Source organism: Tupaia chinensis, unplaced genomic scaffold, assembly GCF_000334495.1.
Source record: "Tupaia chinensis unplaced genomic scaffold, TupChi_1.0 Scaffold000350_1, whole genome shotgun sequence".
Classification (NCBI taxonomy): domain Eukaryota; kingdom Metazoa; phylum Chordata; class Mammalia; order Scandentia; family Tupaiidae; genus Tupaia; species Tupaia belangeri.
The window spans coordinates 2,803,563-2,809,638 of NW_006159844.1; the positions used below are offsets into that span (position 1 = coordinate 2,803,563).

At 36.9% G+C, this 6,076-nt stretch overlaps 2 pseudogenes; both read right to left on the reverse strand.

Annotated features, from left to right (window-relative positions):
- Positions 1-343: 343 nt before the first annotated feature.
- Positions 344-2,318, reverse strand: LOC106735273 (ubiquitin-40S ribosomal protein S27a pseudogene; annotated as a pseudogene).
- Positions 2,319-2,647: 329 nt separating this feature from the next.
- On the reverse strand, positions 2,648-3,159 carry LOC102488540 (ubiquitin-40S ribosomal protein S27a pseudogene; annotated as a pseudogene).
- Positions 3,160-6,076: the final 2,917 nt, after the last annotated feature.

A 6,076-nucleotide genomic window follows, 5' to 3' on the forward strand; every position in this document is an offset into this window, starting at 1 on the left:
GGCTGCTGTATGGAAACTGTTTAAGACTTTCTATGAAAACATAATAGACATATTCTACTTATGTGAACTTTATTTATAATAGATATATTCTACATATATATGTGAAAATATATTCTACATATGTTAAATTTATAATGACATGGAATCTTACTATACTATACATATTGTTCTGTATGTCAATGTAGAAAACCAAATAACCATCAGAAAGATAGAGTAGAATCAGAAAAAGAAGTAGTTGAATTACCCTAATGGCTTAGTGGATCCAATCTATGACAATGGCATGCTCCATTTCTTTCTTTTTTTTTTAAAGGTTAGTTCCTTTCTTTTATTAACTCATAAACAATTACTTGTCTTCTGGTTTGTTGAAACAGTAAGTCAGACAACATTTGCCACAATAATGTCTGTCAAAATGGCTGGCCATAAAAACCCCAGCACCACATTCATCTGAAGGGCACTCCCGACGAAGGCGGCTCATTTTGCCATTTGCATCCACCTTATAGTATATCAGGACAGTCAGCTTAACCCTCTTTCTCTTATGCTTATTCTTCTTCGGAGTGGTATAAGACTTCTTTCTTTTCTTAGCACCACCACAAAGTTTCAACATAAGATGAAGCGTGGACTCCTTTTGGATGTTGTAGTCAGACAAGCCCAGTTTCAGAAACCCTGGAGGAAAAGTCTATGCAAAAGTCACATTTTCATAGTCACATTACACTGAAATATTAAACTATTTCCTGGATTGCCAAGGATTTCCAATTTTCGAACCTTCTTCTCCCACCTTGTCTATTCACTATCGCGCATCCAATATAGTAAACACAGAGCTTAAGAACTGAAAGTGGAAAATGCAATACTAAGGAAGACCGTATTCCGTGGAGATGAGAATGCACTGCAGAGCTATTATACACCTCATACATTATTCAGGGTAAAGTACACCCAGAAAAGTTGTGTTGTGATGTCTCCCACATTCAAAGGCAGAACTCTACTACAGAAATCTGACACTATGAAGTTTCTAAATAGGACTCCAAGACTTTCATAAAATCATCACTCTTCATGTTTAAGGAAAGAACTCCTCATCTCTAGTTTTTATGTAATAAAATGTCTTAACTTAAACTCTAAAATTCTTGCCTTTGTCTTCAAATTCGAAAGCGATTTCTTTTCCTGGCTTATAAAGCAAATGTACCTAAATGACAGTCTCCGGCCTAATAAATTCAGAATATTTCAATTTATAACAAGGTAAAAAAAAAAAAACCCCAAAACTACTGCTTAACAGTCAGAATGTCATAAAATACTAAGTTAAATTACCGATTATTTTGTTTTTCTTTAAATATAAGTTAAGCTAAGTTGATTTACAGACTTAACATATGTCTCTGATGGGAAGGTTTCATAAAAAAAGCAATGCCTAATGCAAAACAACTAAGCGTCTTCACCGAGGACCTAGAATAATGTGAGTAAAAATCAACATTACATGGCATGTGATAATATATACTACATATGTGATAATACATACAAAGTGATGGGAATTGCCTAACTTATTAACATATAAGTAAGATTAAGGAGTATATTTATATTTGGAATATAAATGATGCTTCTTTCACTCAGTGATTTATTACTTTTAAGTGATGGTTATAAAAGTATAAGTATCACCAACATAAACCACTGGTCTCTCAAGAGGCCTTTCTTTATCAGAATTTATGTCATAAAGTTGATAGATATGTTAAGGCAACGTTTTCAGTGATTTTTTTTTTTTTTTTTACTTTTTACCAGAAGCTTTGGAAATTTTTATACTTGCAGAGAAGAGCTCTAAAGCAAAGGAAAGGCATCATGTAACAACAGGCAAACTATTATCTTTTCTTTTTTTAAAGTAAATTAAAACTGTAGTTCTGGAAAGATAAAAGACTTCATCTGACCCACAGGTTTAGACAGCAAAATTTATATTTTTCTTGGAAATTTAAGTGGCTATGATGATTTTAGATGTATTTTAGAAAAAAGAAAAAAAAAAACAGTATCTGAATAAATTTTAAGTCTTAGTTCTTTCTAAGAGATAGTCATGTTGCAAACAAGAACCTGAGGTGCCTTCTGGACAGGACCTGCCCAAACCAATGGCACCTCAGAGGGTCCTTGGCCTGCCAGTTTTAGGTCAGAGTCCATTATAGGCATTCAGTGGGAAAAAAGGTCTCAAATACTGCCTCAAATCAAATTGAAATGGGGATGGATGGAGGAAACATTTTACATTTTTCTTATCTAAAAAAAAAGACAAATTAAAAAAAGCAAAATGAGGATCACTTAAATTCCCCACACAACTACCTACAAGCCTGCGCCATCAATCACATTCCCCACAGGTACTCACTATTAAAGGCTGCTGTATGGAAACTGTTTAAGACTTTCTATGAAAACATAATAGACATATTCTACTTATGTGAACTTTATTTATAATAGATATATTCTACATATATATGTGAAAATATATTCTACATATGTTAAATTTATAATGACATGGAATCTTACTATACTATACATATTGTTCTGTATGTCAATGTAGAAAACCAAATAACCATCAGAAAGATAGAGTAGAATCAGAAAAAGAAGTAGTTGAATTACCCTAATGGCTTAGTGGATCCAATCTATGACAATGGCATGCTCCATTTCTTTCTTTTTTTTTTAAAGGTTAGTTCCTTTCTTTTATTAACTCATAAACAATTACTTGTCTTCTGGTTTGTTGAAACAGTAAGTCAGACAACATTTGCCACAATAATGTCTGTCAAAATGGCTGGCCATAAAAACCCCAGCACCACATTCATCTGAAGGGCACTCCCGACGAAGGCGGCTCATTTTGCCATTTGCATCCACCTTATAGTATATCAGGACAGTCAGCTTAACCCTCTTTCTCTTATGCTTATTCTTCTTCGGAGTGGTATAAGACTTCTTTCTTTTCTTAGCACCACCACAAAGTCTCAACATAAGATGAAGCGTGGACTCCTTTTGGATGTAGTCAGACAAGGTACTCCCATCTTCCAACTGTTTGCCAGCAAAAATCAGTCTTTGCTGATCAGGAGGAATTCCTTCCTTATCCTGGATTTTGGCTTTTACATTTGATATCGTATCTGACAGTTCAACCTCGAGAGTGATGGTCTTCCCTGTGAGGGTTTTTATGAAAATCTGCATCTTGGTGGCCATCCCACCACAGATGGCGGATCGGAAAGGGCATGCTCCATTTCTTTTATGGGAACTTACCAACTAATAAGAGGCCAAACGATCAGAATGTTTCTATCTACTGTTAAGAGCACCTGTTCAGTAGACAGCCAGGAACAAGCATATAAATGTTTGTACTCTGATCATTTTCTCCCCTGCCACCATTTTAGATTCAACATACATGTATGCCCCTTTATTAGTACAACCTTTCTTAAGAAAGGATAGTAATTAAAATTCTGTTCTGGTCTCTTCTCCCTACACTTGTTTGGATCATAACTTGATTGAGTCATCACTTAATTATAAAGATTAGTGTGAAGAGCTTGAGATGTTGAGACATTGTTTCAAACATTACACCCTCATCATCAACTGACCGACTTCTGTTCTTAGCTATCTACTACTTGACTAATCCTTAGGGTAGACCATATTTACAGAAAAAGTTCATTATCTTTCCCATAGGAGAGAGACAGAGAGAGAGAGAGAGAGAGAGACCATCTCCCTCAGCCAGGTCTTCACACCACAACCCATCCCCCAGCCTCAGCAAGCTAGATCATGTGCGAGCTCTCACTTGCCCCTCCTAGAGGGAGGCCTCAGAATGGGAATCCTGGACCACCCAGATGGCCTCAGCATCACAGAACACTGTTACCTCCCTACCACCATGACTAGACTGCTTTGACCTCTGAACTGCCTGGGCTAGCCTAGACTTTCGCAGAATGCCACTTTATCATAGAAATGAGTAGTAAAACATATATCTTTAGTGTATTGGGTCATTATGTCCTATGTGAGTGTCCAGTCTATCTTTCCTTTAAATACATTTATTTATGAAGCAGCTATTAGGTGCTAGAAGCTATGACAAGCAATAGGGATGCAGTGTTGAATGAAGAAACAGAATCCTTGTCCTTAAAGAATTTCCAGTCTTGTGAGAAAGACAGCCATTAAACAAGGACATGAGTGTATAGCAAAAATATCTAGGCCACCCTCCCAGATAGGGGAAGAACTCCCTTCTTGAGAATAAGTCAGCCAGGAAACAGTAAGTGAAGAGAGGATGAATACTGAACATTGGGATCTCATAGCAGATGGTTATTATTTAAAGTTCCTGTCATTTGGGGAAATTAACAATTCTAGGACATGACTAGCAAAACATCTTTGGTGACATTGGAGGGTCTTTCGGAGTAGGGTCTTATTGTTACAACATGCTAAGAACACAGACAGGGACTCTCAAAGCACAAGATTGTTGCTTCTGGTCCCGACCAGGCACCAACCAACTTAATGCTTCTTTCCTTACCCGTCTCAACAAAATTAGATGTTTTACCCTTCCTTGTACTGGTTACTCTTCCATCCAGTCAAGCAATAATACTATGAAGTATAATGTTTCTCAAAATGTAATACACAGTTGGGACCAGCAGTTAGCATAATGGCTATGTCGCTGGACTCCCACGTAGTCGACCGTGGTTTGCGTCCCGGACCCGGTGGCTTAAAACTCACGCTGGGCACGTGTGCGTGCATGCCCAAGATCCCGAGAGGAGAATGGAGGAGAAGGGATTGCGGCGTGGCCATCCCCCCCTGGGGGGTGATTTCTCGCTTTCTGTCTCTCTGTCTCTCTCTGTCTGTCTGGCGAGCGCACGCGCCCTATAGCAAAAACCTCTCCAAAAAAAAAAAAATGTAATACAGTATCACATGAGTAAAAATATATGTAAGTCACTGTGGCATAACGAAATCATTTGAGGTAGAATAAGGACAAATGTTTTAATAAGTATGCATTTTTAATGAATTCTTACTTTAAAATAATTCCAACTAATACTAGCAAATCAGTTTAAGGGAAAATATTGAATAAAAAAAATGGGATAAAGTGTGGATAACATCATTATACTAGGGGTGCTTTAAACTGATTACTTAACCTTTATGTATCTCATATTTTTCCTCAGTAAAATGGTAAAACTAATAATACCTGCCTCTTGGTAAGGGTGAAATGAAAATGTCTTTAAGTCACAGCTGAGTATCTGGTACATAATAGGCTTTTAACAAATGATTGTTTCCTTTCGCTTCTCTTTCTACTGTTTACATGTTGACACTTCTGCTTTCCACTCCCGTCTGGCCTTTACTATTTTTTATAAAGAATTACTTAATTTTGTTTTATTCATTCATTTATTTTTAATTTGACCAGAGAGGAGTGGGGGAGTGAGAAAGCAAGCCACCAGGTCCAGGACTCGAACCGTGTCAGTCATGTGGGAGTGTCCAGTGCATTAACCACCACGCCACCTGCTAGTCCCCTGGCCTTTACTATTAAAGCTGAAATGTGGGGCCAGCAAGTGGCATGGTGGCTAAAGGCGCTGGACTCCCACATGACCGACCACGGTTCAAGTCTCGGACCTGGTGGCTTGCTTTCTCACTTCCTCTCTCTCTCTCTGTCTCTCTCTGATCAAACTGGAAAATAATAATGATAATAATAATAAATAAAGTTAAAATAAAATAATTCTTCTTTAAAAAAAGCTGAAATGTAAAACAGAACATTGAATATATTTCAAATTAAAAACCTGAGATAATCTCACTGCATTTGTCAAGGTTAGGAGGGATGAGTAGATAGATAGGTAAGTGGATAGACGATAAACAGACACAGGTATAAACACATATATATGCTATTAGGTTATTGGGAAAGTCATAACATGGTTTTTCATGCATAAATTCATCATGACTTACCCAACAACCCAATAGTACAAAAAGAAGCATTAAAGACCAAACATTCTTTTTCTAAAAAATATTGGGGAGGTAAACAGAGAGCTTTAATGTTATTATGATAATGATCATTTAATAGACCATACATTTGTCATGGTTTTGCTAGAGAAATAGGAGTGAAAATCACAGAGCAGGCTTTGAGACTTGATTTCTTCATATT